This window comes from Agelaius tricolor, unplaced genomic scaffold (assembly GCF_023055355.1).
Source record: "Agelaius tricolor isolate 1412-34295 unplaced genomic scaffold, bAgeTri1.0.p SCAF_10, whole genome shotgun sequence".
NCBI lineage: Eukaryota > Metazoa > Chordata > Aves > Passeriformes > Icteridae > Agelaius > Agelaius tricolor.
The window spans coordinates 8613917-8629124 of record NW_027269270.1 but is presented as its reverse complement, the minus strand read 5'-3'; positions in this window follow the sequence as shown (position 1 = coordinate 8629124).

Below are 15208 nucleotides of genomic sequence, written 5' to 3'. Positions count from 1 at the left end.
TTGAAGGCATAGCAGTCGATTATGCATTTGACAGAAGGTTTTAGGAAATAGGCAATGTGGGATGTACTGGGAGGAAAAAAAAAATCAATCTGTGTATTTGTCTTTTAACTAGTTGGAGACACATTGGCACATATTTTTGGCACATTAATGAATTCTGCCTTATTTAATCTCTGCTACTCTTATAATATGAATTTGTGTTCCATTTGGGTGTTAAAAATCAGAAAGTCAGAGAGTTAAGTTTCTAGAGGAAGTTATAATCACTTCAAGCTCCTGAGCTGGAATGAGGAGGCAGCCACAGTTGCTCTGAAGGAGAGCACCCAGACAAAAGGCTGGGTGGCGCAGTCTGCAGCCCATGCCTGTAGCTGCGCCGCGGCGAGCGGGCAGGGCCCGCAGCTCCCCACAACCTCCTGGCAAAGCCAGGGCTCAGCCCCGGCTCCGGCTGTGCCGGGGTGCACAGGCCAGGGAGCGCTGACAGCCTCAGCAAGCATGCTGGGGGTTGCCCTTTTTCAGAGTAAGCTTTGCCAGTTTATTTGCATCTGACTCCATCCTGCCTTAGAAGTGCGAGTGCTCTGTGCTTCTTGTCGATGACTTATTTTTTCAGTAAATGTAATTCCTTGTCTTCCTTTTTCCTTCTCACCGTACGTCCACTTCAACTTTCTTTTTTTTCTTCTTCAGTTTGAAGGCGTACAGAACTGCTGTGTACAAAAGATCTTAGAGTTTTAACCAAAAATGGCTTAAATAAGAAAGCATTACATCTTCCACAGAGTAAGGATCGGTTGGATTTATTTTCCCCCTATGGATGAATATTTAAGAAGACGAAAGAGGAAGATTTAGAGAAAACAGCACTGGTTTGAGCATGAGTAGCAGCAATAGAGCTGGGATGATCGGCAGTGTTCTGAGCATTCCCAGGGAAGCTCGAGAACAGCTCGGTTTAACAGTGCTCCACTTCCATGGTGTGTATGGGAGAATGGCTGGGGTCAAAGCTAACTGCAGGGGGTTAGCTGCATAACATGGGCTAACAGCACATTTTAGAGTTTAAACTAAAGGTGGCCCACGTTTTTCCATAGTTTCAAAGCATTTCATGAGAGCCCGTAAAATGTTGATATTTGTGAAGTAAAAAGATGTTGATTTTTTTTCCCCCTCTCCCACCATGTTTGACAAAACAATTTTATTTTGACTGTGTTCAAATAACAGGCTTTAAAAGAATTGTTTACAAAGCTTGAAAAAGTGATTTTGACAAAGCCATTTTCTTTCTGTGTGAAATTGTCACTTGGATAAATATTTGATATAAAGATTCTAGAAAAACTAGTGTTAAATAGGGTTGTTTAATTCGGAGTAATTTTGTCTGGTTTCCAGTATTTTTTGTGATTCCTCGTACTGGTTTTTTTATCTCCCAGCTCCCTTCCTCTACCTGTTCATTCACAATAAGGTTGACTCATAAAAGCACATAGAGTTTAAATTTATTTTACAGGAAACACTGAAAATTTGGTATTTGTTTTGCCACTTTTGAGACAAAATATTTTGAAAACATTATCAACAGCAATGTTAGACACAGAAATTGTTTTTATTTTTATATTTTGTTTTCTGACTGACAACAAAGCCAAACTTCAAAATCAGATTGGATTTTTTCATGAAATGTAAATGTTGAGGTCTGGTCTGCCTTAGGGTTTTTGGGTTTTTTCCCCCTATATTTCTGAAAGAAAAGGATTTAGCAATATAGTTATGAATGATTTCATTAGTGCAAAGCTGAAGTGAAAATAGTTTTTAACCTATAAGAAAATCCAAATTTTTTTCAGGCTTGGAAGGGTGAAGAGGAAGGTGTGAATTTCAGTTTCCAGCTACATACAGTGTCAAATGCAGAAATGCAGCTGATCCCCAGGCTGAACAATTTTTCATGAATGAGGAAGAAGGAGGGGAGGACACTAAGTTTCCACCACAGAAAGTGGGAATGGGGAAGATTTAAATACTGCCCATGCAGATGCTGATGCTCCAAGGGAGTACAGGGGCAGATGCTCCCCTGGGTAGAGCAGAGCAGCTGGGCAGAGGGGGGGGTGTTGGCCTGATGTGAGAAGGGTTTGTGCCATTCTCCCTGTGGAGTCACCTTGTCCATGGCAGGCTGGGTCCATTTCTAGTCCGACTATTGGGAGCCCGTGTGCTCCGCTTGCAGCCTCACGCACAGGCACTTAGTGATTGCATTTTATGTGAAGTCCAGCTGTCCTCATTCTTTGAAGTACCTTCTCCAGCATTAACAGATGTTCAGTATCACTTTGGTGCTGTAATCAGGTTGTCCTTGATCTTCATTGCAATGCACTGAACCTCTGTGAGTGATTCAGGGTGTGTTTGTGTATATTTTCTACCTGGTCCTCTGGAAGATCACATCATGTAGGAAGTTCACTGCAGTCCCAGGGCAGATTTGGGTGTCTGGTTGAATCAAACAAGGCAGAACAGCAAGTGGATGCTCTAGTTCATCACAAATGTACCCTATGAAGAAATTAATTTTATTTGTAGAGCTATTTGGAAAAGCCTGGGTGTCTGTATGGGTTTGTCCAAATTGTTGTGCTTTCCATTTCTCACTCTTATCTCATTTAAATTCCTCTTTATTTTGTGGTTTCTTTTTAAGGAAGGATTGATATTTCTTGAGGTTGGTCAAGTGGCACAGATCAGCTTGTTTCCAGGACACTGGTTTCAGTCTGGTCTAGATCACCAGAAACAATCATTCCATTTAATGACTATTCAGTGTATTTAAAATGAGCAAATACTCTCATCCTATTTTTCAATGGAAAATTATTTTATCAGAACTGCCTGGGAGGAAACTCCACTCCATAAACAACATCCGTTGGCAATGGGAGCAGCACCTGCCTACCAGTGCCGCTACCATCTCCACTGGCACCATATTGGCAGCCTAATCACTTCTGCACTGCAAGTGCCCTATTCCTCCCACAGCAGTAAGTCTTCTCATAAAATGAGATGTACCTTTTGGCTTTTGTTTGCCTTTTACTGAGGTAGATCATGCTATTACTAAATAATGATAGATAGATGTCCTACTGCTGATAGTGATGGTGAGGGTAATGCTTTAGTGCAAACCTGGTAATAAGAAAACGATGTATTTAATTTACTGCAGTTTATTACCTATTAAATTAATGTCCCATGCATGGGGAGTGTGGTAAGTTTGTCTGAGTTGCTTGGTAGGCAGGTTTTCCTCAGTTCACATCCTGTATCATGTTACTGTAATATAGGTAATGGACAGGCACTTTCTAACAACATAGAGCTGCCCTTGTCTTCCTTCCTTAATTCAGGTCTCTCCTGCACTCTTTTCCATGAGGTACCTGCTGCTGTGGGTCCTTGAGGGTCTGTGGTGGCTCCAGGCCAACTCCTGGCACAGTCTCAGCCCTTTTCTGCACTAACTTGCTTTTTCTAGCAAGATAGAGGTTCCTTCTAAATGTGCTGGTTTTCTTAGGATGTAGGATGAATTTTGTGAGTTGTACAAGAGAATCTGTGTTTGCTAAAACCCATCAAAGACTTGTTCCTTGCTAAACTGCAGTTCATTATTCTGTTCTGTGTGACGCCAGTGGGCTGGAGCAAACTCCTCAGCTGTCTGTATTGTCAGATGTTGATGTTGGCTGTAATGAAGAAAATCTCATGGCTGTGGTATATTGGTGACTGTTACCTAGTTCCTGCTATGAATTTATGAATTCCTGCTATGAATTACAGAAAACAGGCCCCCCCAGACTGCTTAGCTGCTGTCCAAAGGAGCTGTAGTACTGGGGCTGCAGGAGCTGGGCACCAAGCATGGGCACCAAGACAGAAATGCAGAGGGACATGGTATGAGGGGTTCCTTTGGGGAAAATTTTCCCTAAGGTCTTGTCCTTGAAATGCTTTGGGGCCTGAGGCTGCCAGGACCTGAAGGTGCCACTTGCTTCCTTGAGACAGGGTAGGGCAAAGTATTTTGAGAAGAAAGGGGTAGCCTGAAGCTGCTGAACAGAGATTTTGGTTGGTGTTCCCAACTCAGGCAATGCCAGCCTCGCTAGTGCAACTTATCAACAACAGAAAAGAAAGGACAGATCTGCTCTAGAGAAACCACAACTTTTTGACTGTGTCCTTAGCTCTTTACTAAGAAGGCACACCCACTCTGGCAAAGAGTATGCAGATGCTTAGTGCACTGGGGTGACTGAGCCTGTGACCCAAGGCACACTGGTACAATCTCCCACAGCAATGGACTGGGGACGGCTGCCCCATCTGGAAGCCTGGCAAAGCTGATATTACCTTTTTTTTACTCATTTTGGTCTGGAATAAAGCTCTCAGTTCTGAGACAGTTATTTGGGAGAAGTCTGTCCAATTGATAAGGTTTCTGAAAACTTATTTGGAAATTAGTTGCACATGAAAGACTCCATGTGAAAGTCCTACAGCTATAAGGTTATCCTCAGATTTTTGGTTGAGAAAGTATGGTGGTTGTCCTCTTTTGGGGTTTTCCTTCCCCCTGCTTAAAATCATCCTGTCTTTTCTGTGTAGAATTCAGAAACATTTCCTGAGATGCAGGAACATGCAAATGAAACAAATCATTGGTTTGCCCTGGTAGCTTCAGGGCAAAAAAATGAAGGGGACAAAGGGATCAAGCAATAAATCTCCAATGAACACAAAGCTAGTAAGTCTTTAAAATCAATATTTGTTGACTGAGAGATCACAACTGCTAATCATATGGTTGTTGCCTGGCATGAGGACTGTACACCTTTACAGTTCTGAGCAGGAGCAGAGTATACCCAGAGACCTGGTCTTTGGAGACCTGGTTTCCTTTCATTTGTCATTTTAACTCTGCAGTTGCTGATTCTGTGTACTCCTGCAAGCAGTACCAAATGCTTTTGTGTTCAGCAAGAGCTCAGAGTACTAAAATGATTGCTGGTTTAGGTCCAGAGCAGGGTTTTTCACTTAAGAAGTCAGATTTTCATTTTTTGTACTCTCGGTAGAGCAGAGAGTTTATCCAGTATCTGCATGGAGAACTTCTTTAATTCTTTTTCTGTCTCAGGACTTTTTATAGTTAGGAGATCCAGTCCTTTTGCTATGTGATTTTAAGTTTGTTGCAGGGTAGTTTGTGACCAGCATCAGGGGGAGGTGTTGGAGAACTCCTTGCAATGGCCATGTAGAGAATAGGTGGCTGTATTTGCCAATCTCCACTATACTTCTGAACTGAAGTTTGTAATGTCCCTATAAGGTTTTTATCTGTAAAGTACTGACATGTACTTTCATTCTTCATTTTCAATTTATTTATCATACATATGTATGTGTGATGTCTTGAAGCATTTAAGGCACTTTACTTGTTGATCAGGCATCAGTGATTTTCTTGTACCAAGGAATTGCCTCCAAGATAAAATGTAGCTTTTAAAATACTGCCTCTGGGGAGTAATTATTCTGTTTTCATGCATGATTTGCACTGAAGTCAGTGGGAATTGCTATCATAGAACAATGAAAACCAAAACCATGGACCCTGAAGCAGGAAAATGGTTTGTCCTATGCAAGATGTCAGTAAGAAGGGCTGTTCTCGCCTTATTTCAGAATGGTCAAAATGAAAATGTTAGTTAGATTTTATATGGGCCACAAAAAATATTAATTACTCAAATGCAAGCCCAGCTTCTCCTGACAGCTGAGTTTGGTACAGTACCAGTTCCATGGGTACATTGAGCTCTTGAGGTACCAGTGAAGTGGAATGGGGACTTTCTCCTGGTGCATAACTGCCCTGGACCATCATATCTGCAACCTGCAGCTGAGAGAGAAACAGAGACCCAGCTTTTGAAACTCTGAACTGTGATCTCTTTGAGATGAAAGGTTTGTCCTGGGCAACATAGTAATATAACCCCAACAGCTGATTTAGAGAGTTGCTGTATATAAATGCAGGTGTGTGTTAGTGGAAGGTGAATTTCATAATGGGCAGCTTGGCCTGGAAAAGGTAAAGAGCATCCTCTGGTAGCCTAGAGCTTGCTCTGGAAGTATTGTGCCAGGAATGGAATTATTCCTTCTTCAAATAAAATGTCACATAAGAATATGCCTCATCGAGTCAGATCTGTAATGGTGACAAGGGGTGTTCTCATGCAGTGGTAAGAAGCCAGTGTTTGGGACTGGAAATGTATTTAGGCTCCTCTGAAGTAGACCATTGTGTCAGTTCATGCTACAGCAATCTTTTACACAGTTGTTACTTATTATTATTATTATTATTTTCCAGATTGAATTAGATGCTGTACAAGCTCAGAACATAAAGATGGGCCCTGCCCAGAGAAACTTAATATGGATGTGACTGCTTAAGCTACATTTTTTTTATTATTATTTGAAAATAAATACATAACAGCTGCTGCTAGGAAGGAATAAGCCTATGAAATATCTGGCTTATATAAAAGTTAACAGTTCTTTTAAGTTAGATTCAAGTGATGGAGTGGGTGTGAAGGGGTGGGAAACTACTCAAATTGCCCACAGCCCTGGACTAACTGGGTTTTCCTGCTAATCAGATCAGCAGTGAAACTGTTAACAATGTTGACATTCGCATTGTCACCATTAAGCTGCAGCCTAAACACTCCCTTTTGATTAAAGGCAGCATCTTAAATCTCTCCTCACTATTGTTGGAGCATTCCAGCAGCTTGAGCCAGCAGTCTGTCCTTACATCCTTTCTTGGAAGGTTTCCCTCCTAACCAGAGAACTAAGAGGCTTCACTGTCACTGAAAATAGCTGAGAACTTGCTTTCCTTTGTATGGGGCAGGGCACATCTTGCCAGCTGTAACTGCAATATTTTTTCCCTCCGTTGAGAGGATGTGGCTGCCTATTCTGTGACTTGGCTGCACACAAAGGCAATGACAGACAGGGGTTAGTTGACTTTTGCCCACAGTTCAAACGTGGGTTTAAAATTACAGGTGCAAGTTTTGTGGTTATAAATTATAGTTGCAAAAAGGAGAGGTGGCCCTGGAATAAACTGTGCCATCCTCTTTAGCAGTGGGAAACTGAACATGTATGAGGGATGTTGCTGGGGGAAAGTTAGCATCTTGTAACCACCTGTCCCACTGCAGTGGGATAGTTGGAGATAATTAAAGACAAATATATGTTCAAACAAAAGGCAGGGCTTCTCCCTCTCAACTCCTTCATCTTCATTTAATCAAAATCAGGCAACGTTTTTTTAGGAGTTTTTTCCTTTAATAGTATGGAGGAAAATGAATTTGTCCCACTGTGTGCAGCAAAGTCCAGCTAAATTCAAATCCATGCTCTGGGGACACCCATCCAGAAGAGGGTTTGAGTGGAAATATTGGCATAGCCTGGCCTGCAGTGGCAGTACTGAGCCTCGTTACTGTAATCATGGAATGCATGGGAAGCTGGAGCACTGCTCTGGGTGGGGTGCAGCACTGGTAGGATTTACAGGGTGCCACATGTATTGGAAATGTGGTCATGAATGGGCATAAAAATTATCATCTTCAACTTACTTAATAAAATGAGTCAGAGTAAATACGGAAATGTAAAAATACATTCTCTGCTTGTTTTATTGAACAGGGGTTTGGCTCTAGAGCTATGGTCATTCTTTTTGTGGAAGGGTTTTTTTTTTTTTTTTTTCCCTTTTTCTCAGGATATGAGAGTGAGGATATGTAAAAGAAAAAAAGAGGAAGGAAAAAAAAATCAATCCATTTATATCCTTCCTGAAGAGCTTAACTGTATTGCTTTGGGCCATACCCAGTCTCTTTCTTCACTGGATATCTCTGTAAATGTTCTTCCCTCTTGTAAGCTAACCTTCCTGCTCAGAGCAGTCAGGAGCCTCCTTGCCAGGCTGCTCACTGCAGGGTGGCTTCTAGAAGGCAATGGGTGAAGGAGGATGCAGGTCACAGCTACCTGAAAAATCCTGTGGGGACACATGGCTTTGGGTACTGGACAATGCTGGAGACTGTTTCCCTCTCCCCTTAACACTGTGATAAATCTGAGTGCCAGAGGAAAGGAAAAAAAAAAAAACTGATTAGAAAGTTTGACTGGATAAAGTTAAAAAAATCTTCATAGCAAACTGCTGGATGCACTCACAGTATCTTGGTTGGTTGTGTGGCCTTATGTCTGCTAGTAGTCCCCAGAGGTTGTAAAGAAATGTTTTGTTTATGGCAGTGCTCTGTGTTAGGTCAATGACAAGGGCCAAGTCCTGTCCTCTGCAATGCCACAGGTTAAGTGGCCAGGACATTCCATGGGGCAGGTGCCAGAGCCCTGGTGCTGTGACTGTGTATGATGTTATTACTAGTTGTGCCCTCCTTTGCTTTCTCAAGTCCCAATTAACGCTTTTTTGTAAAGGAAAAAAGAGGCAAATACTTTTTTCTCATTTGTTCAAAAAGTAATGTGGTCCCAGTGGTGTCCTGGGAGGGTTTGGCTCTCCATATGCCGCTCCTGCCTTCTGTGGCATGACAGATGTGAAAGGTCCTTTCGCGTTTACCATGGTGGCATGACAACAACGCGCGTCCCTGATTATCAGCACTGTGTCATTCCCAAGGTTATGGAGTGCAAATGGTTCTGTAGCCATAAAAAATTAATCTCTATGTTCTCTAGTTTGTCAGTCTGTATGTAATTTGCCACGTTCAAATTTCGGTCAGGCTGATAAAAATTAAGAATAATCCAACTGGGTTTATAATTGCTCAGTCTGCTATAACATTTAGCCAAATACAGTGTCTGCCTCCATCTCTCTATAAATTTATAAATAAGTAGATTTATTTATATGTATATATATAAATGTCTGTATAAATGTGTGTGTTTGTATATGTGTAATGAAAATTCTCCATAGTCCAAACCACCTTTGTTCAAAGATGGAAAGATACCAAGAGGATCATACTGGAGAGGCAGTAACCATGGTAGGGGGACGAGGGGAAGGAAGAAGAGGGTTATTATGAGCAACATGGATTGAAGAAAGAGATAAAGATTTTTTGTCTTTGTATATCCCAGTTTTTGTGTGTGCCTGCGCTATTTTGTTTGGAGTATACTGTCATGGTAGAAATAGAAGCAAAGTTCATTTACTCAGAGGAAATGAAATAAACCCACAAAGACTTAAACTAGCACAATGTAGAACATGGTGATGGCATTGACCTCCTCCTGCTTTACCTTGACAAAAAAAAAAAAAAAGAAAAGGTAATGTTTTTGGAAGACAACTAGTGCTGTGACCTGCACTAATTAATCTGCCCATCAGATCTGATTAAGCACTTTCAAATCTGGCAAATTGCCACTTTTCTTGAGACATAAATGTAAATAAATACGAAGGTGGTAAATCATGGCCCTCCAGTGATACTTCTGTCAGCAGCCCCAAGCAAAGAGCAGGAGATATTGAGACTCCAAACACTCCATGCCTGATAATAAAAATGTTTTTTCTGCATGGGGATGGAGCAGAGCACATCGCCATCTGCTCAGACCTGTCTGATGTCAGGCAGCTCATGCATCCGTCTCTCCTGCATGCAGCCCCAGTCGAGCAACAGGCTCCGGGCAGGGCAGTGCTGGTGTGGCTTCCCTACATGTAGGTTTGAGACAGGATTCACATGCACAGGTTGGCTGCTGCTGGGAGAGCAATGAGGTGCAAAGCCAACTGAAGGGGCTGTGCTTCCCCTGGGAGGGGACTTGCAGGTGTTTTCCAGAGCTGCTTTTGCAGCCCACTGCCAGTTCCTTCACACCCTGAGGTGAGTGAGGAGGCAGCCCTGGGACGGCACCATGGATCACTGTCCCTTGCTCATGGGACCTTGCTCCTGCTTCCTTGCTCAGGCCTGGCCTGGCCCTGCCTCAAGTGGGAGCTGGAGCTGCATTTTAGAAGTGCCTACAATAGCACTAGTTTTTACCTCTTGGGTTATAGCCCTCTCCCTGCTTTAAGACCATCTGGTGTGACAGAGACTTCTAAATAACATGTATTGAAATTGGTGAAATGCTTTGATTTGATCCTTTGGTCTGAACCATAAAATTATTTCCAGCATACCATTAAAAATTTAAGAGTTTGAATATCTTTATTGCAAAGGACTGAAGTCATTCCAGGTAAGGTGATGTTATCTTCAGTTACTCACAATGTACTGCAGGTGTCGATTGATCAGTCCCACCTACTCTGCTTGTGTACATACAATAAAAAAATAACAAAATATTGATAAAAGTGGGGTCTGACTGTTCAGGAGCCCTGACCATGCCTATAAAACAATGAAGTGTCTTAAAAGTTTAGAAATACCAGACTGACTTTGGATCACTTTGTTACAGGCAGTTAATTATAACAATGGGCTTCACAGTATGTAAAAAAGGAGAAGGTTGTCAGAAGTGAAGGACAGAGGGCAGTATGTCAAAGGCCCTTTTTCTGAGTATTTAGATTTCTGAAAGCTTCCAGTATGAAACCTGTAAGATGACTATATGTAACACCAAGCCCTGTAGCCCCTGGTGCAGTTGAGGCAGTGAGTGGCTGGCTTGTCCGTGGGCAGTGGTTTTCCTGTGAAAGGAAAGGTGAGCTGGAGATACTGAGAAGTGGTGCTTTCAGCCCCAAAGAGGCTAGTATTGAAATCTAAGCTCTTTAAAGGCATTTAGGTCACAGTTTTCTGAGACTTGAGTGAAACAGTTTGAGGGTGGTTTAAATAAAGATCTCATATCTTCATGTACCTGAGAAACGGCCTGGTTTTCAGAGGTGCTGAACCCACACTTGACGAATGATTGATTGATTTCTTTACAGAAATCCTTTTCTTTTGTAGCTGCCTCCGAAGTTTAATCCTGGGTTGTAGGTGGTGCGAAAGCCTGCTTTTTAGGAAAAGAAAAGGGTTTTTTTCTCCCTCTGTATTACACAATAGCTCTGAAATGACTTTGAGAGAGAAAAGTGATTTATAGTTTTAGAAGACTATCCGAGGATGGAGTACTTTTCCCGGCTCTGATATCCACATGGAGCTTTGCTGGTACAGAAGTAGGCAGTGCCCCACAGCTTGCAGGTGGCGCTTCTTGGGCTCAGCAGGATTCTGCTTTTCCTTGGGAATGGCCAGGCTTGCAAGTCTGTGTATTTCTCTTCCCCAAAAACCAGTTTGCCTCCCATAGACAGCACTCTGATTGCTGGGCAGCTTGCTGCCATCACACAGTCCTCTTTGCAGGCAGTCTGTGCCTGTTACTAAGCTCGCTTAGGCTTGTGTTTTCTGCATCCCTCTCACAGGAGATCACACGACCTGCGCTTTCTTATGCCGCTCCCTTTGAGCCAACAGCTGAAAACTAAAATAGGGCACTGCTGAAGTAGGGAGAGCTGAAAAGCTTGCAGCAAATTTAGCTGGGTCTGCTGAGTCTGCTGCAGGGATTTACCTGAGTGTCTAATTCAAGTCAATGAAGTCCCTTGGCCGTCTCAGGGGAGCAAGTGCAGCCAGAGGCCAGTGGAAGGAAGGAAGAGTGATGTGTGCCAGAGGACAAGTGAGTGGTTAGGTCATGAAAGGGGCCTCCTTCAGAGGTGAGGCTGAATTGGGAAATGGGCTCCTGAGCCTCCTTGTGTGGTCACCATGATCTGTACCCTGTGTGATTGGCAGCTGCAGAGTGAATGACATGCACAGTCACAGAAAATGTATATGCCTGGCAGATACCAAATTGATTTGTGGAAGCAAGTCAGTCATGCTGATCCACTTGGGAATGTAGAGATCAGGTCTGGCTGAATGCTTGACAGTGAATCTTCTGTCAAGCTAGACATTGTTCTGTCATCTACTGGCCTCTGGGTTTATAGGGAGTCGGTCCTGCTTTACAGTTTAGAGCAGAACCAGGTGCCACAAGGGCTTCCAGTATCTGTGCCATGACAGTGGAAAGGTTGGCAGCCTGGTAGAGTGTGTGGTTTGGCTTTGATAGTTACAGTAGGGAGCCCTGAGGCTTGAGAACAGCACAGCATGAGGAATTTTGCAGAAATTACAAGGTCTGTCTTTGGGTTTCCCTACTCATCCAAGACAAGTACAGCATGTTGCGGCCATTAAACAATAATAGTTCAAGGACTTATGTTCCTAGGCTAAGCTCGATCCAAAAAAGTAGAAAAGACCTCTTCTATCTTTCAAACTACTCTGTGTTTTGAGCATGCTTCTGTTCTGCATTGTATTCTGTGTAGGAGAGTGCACTGCAAGCTCTGAACCAGTGACCTGTGAACTTCCATGCCTGGCAAGTCTTTGGTTTGATGATTGTCTGTTTTCTTGAATTGTCACAAAAGGATTCCTTGGCTAGTGTACCACCTCCTCCTCCTCCTCCCATAACTTCACAATGCTCTGAGCAAATAACCTTTTCTTAAATGCAACCAGACAACAGTACCTTACACAATATGGAGATGTTTGTTGATCCATCAATTTATGGGGAAAGCGAGCCTTGAATACATCATACATCCTCTGTATAAAATATGTGTTATGGAATGCAGTCTGAGGCAAAATATATTATAATCCATTAGCCTTGTGAGAATAATTTCTTTAAAGAATCCACACCAGTCTTAGCCAAACCACATAAACACCATACCTTGTGTTTCGTAAATGATTTAAACATACTAAAGCAATTGTCCTTGGCTGTTGGTTCATGTTCTTATATGACCATGCCTTCCACACAGTTATTTAATCATAAAGGTGTTTACTAGCATTATTCTTCTTGCAACAGTTTTTAATAACATTCTTTGGGGAATACTTAAATCTTAAGAGTCTTAAATTACTAGCTTTTTTCAGACACATACATATTGGCACTTGTGTTTATGAATGCATTTTGCCATTTCATTTTTTTTTTGAAATGTGGATTATAGATTACGTGAGACTTAAAAGAGAATAAGTATATGGTTTTAGCCTTAGAGCTGATAGTAAATGAAAATATATTTTCATGAACATCTAGTGTTTTTGAAGTCGGGTTGTTTTTTAATGAAAGTTAAAAGTGAATTGGTTCTCTTTCTGTTCACCCTGTTTGTTTTTAAATGATATCAATATGTTTGAGAATTTTCTGTATCTTCTCCCAGTTTAACAAGTACTACTACAATGACAGCTTAAACAGGATTTTTGATTTATGAAAGAAAACACTTATTTTCCCCATGAAACCTATGTTTTGGTGAAGTTCATTACCATTTTCTGTAAAAGCTTTAAGAATTGGACAAAACACGAGTTGGTAGAAGTTTTATTTTGTATGGCACAAAAAGCCATGCTAAACATATAGATCTTCAATTCTATCAATTTCAAAGTTTCAGCTTATGATTTACATGAGTCATTTATGTAATGGTTGAAAAGAGAACAAAAATTATTAAAATTTTTTCCTTCTTTAAATGTGCATATTTTTCTTGGTCTAAAACAACAAAAAGCTTTGGGAACTCAAGAAGTAAAAAAGCAAGAGAGAAGCTCTCTTCTTGTTTGCACCTGCCAAGCCACACAGAAGTCAGCAGGCTGGTATGGGTGTAAACCCAGAGAGAATGTCAATCTTTGCCTTTTCTGTTGTAGAGCTCACATGTGCTGCTCGAGAGGCAAACTGAGGATCTTAAGCCACAGGAGTCTGAATCCAGTTTTCTAGGTCTAAGTGCTCTGGCCTGTTAGACTGGGTTTGACAGGAGCCCCAGAAAGTTCTTGAATTCAGAGAATAATTTCAATGGCTAAATATTATTTTTGAGCCAAAAGTGATCTTCTGCTTGTGGAAAATTTGGTTGTATCCATGCTGTGATAGCCATTTCTGTTTTGTTGGCCTCCTCTAAAATTTGAGTTTGCTTGCCAGTTTTGGATCTGATTGGCAGATCAGACTCTAGATGCCCTCCAAAATACATGCTCACTTGTCTCTGGCTTCTTGAAATCAAGTAGTTTGTTTTTCTAACAGGAAAAAAACCTTCTCCCGATGAGATGTGCATGCAAATTAAAGTTCTAGTTCACGTATGGCTACAGACATGATTTGTACTGTGCTTGGATGGTTCATAGTCCAGGTCCACGATGGATTTGAAGAATGAAGGGAGCAATACTTAGATATTTGAGTTTGAAGCTCAAAAGATGGAGATTTTAAGGCAAAACCCCTTCTAGTTCTTCTTTCTCTAAGGAAAAAAATTGGTAAACTTCACAAATTCCCTTCTTTGCTTGAAGAAGGTCTCTGGTGTTCAGCCAGTCTCCTATGGTGCCTGGCCTTGAAAATTCATAGCAGCAAGTTGGAAGTCTTACGTAATGGTTTCTGGAAAACTTTTGAATAAGACATTTCAATTCCTTAAAGTCAAGGTAAGAGAATAGTTCTCTTAATGACCAAGTAATGCAATTCCTAAGTGATATTAAAGATGGGTGAAAATAGAAATGAGGCAGAGAGGTGGCTTTTGTTAATTGTGTTGGTAGGGAGAGCTGCCATGTGCCTATGTCCATATCTAGAGTTGGTTCCCACGCAGAGGGTACTCTCTTTATCTCAGAAAAACAACTATGTGACAAATGGGGATATGTGAGGTTCTGTGTGGTGGGACATAAGTGCTGTCTGAGAGATGTAATGGACTGGGTTGAACTACTTGGCATGTATTATTCACTGCAGTGTAAGTTTGAGTTTTGGCACCATGGTACAGTAGCAGCTTTTAGACAGTGAACAAGAGAAAAAGTGTGTCTGAATTTTTCCATGAACAGTCAAAAGCCTTTGTGTTTGAAACTCGCACAGAGATACTAATTCAGAAGAACTTTGGCATTGATTAAACAGGTCACATCTGATGTATTATGCATAAATGAGCCTAAAAAGTGCTAGTCTTCACAAATAAAGCAAATACAATGAGGTGATATACATTTCTTTCTGAAACCAGCAGTCACTTGGACTCAACAAAGAGTAATTAATACAATTTTTAAAGATACGCTATATAATTCCATGAATATTTATGGCCAGGATGAAATAATGTCCTATATTGGTCTTGAACCACAATGAATAATATGATTATTTTTACTTTGCAAGAGGTCACAACAAATGTTTGAGATTTAAGCTGCCATAGCTACAAATTTAGCAGAAAGTAGGCATTTAATGATAGATTTCATTGCTGTGGTTTAGGTTTTATTTTGAATGTTTGTTTTGTCTTAAAAACACTAATGCTAAAATGTTGTCTCAAATCTTTATTTTCAAATTACTTATTATATCACCATAAATTACAGGGTGCAGTAAAAACCAGATTTAAAAGGAGGCATGCTTTACTTTCTCATATTGCTAAAAATAGTGCGATGCTTATGAAACACGAATCATCATTAAAAAAGTTCCTTTTATACAAGTGAAGTTGCTAGTGCTGAACTAGCGGCTTTCCTCC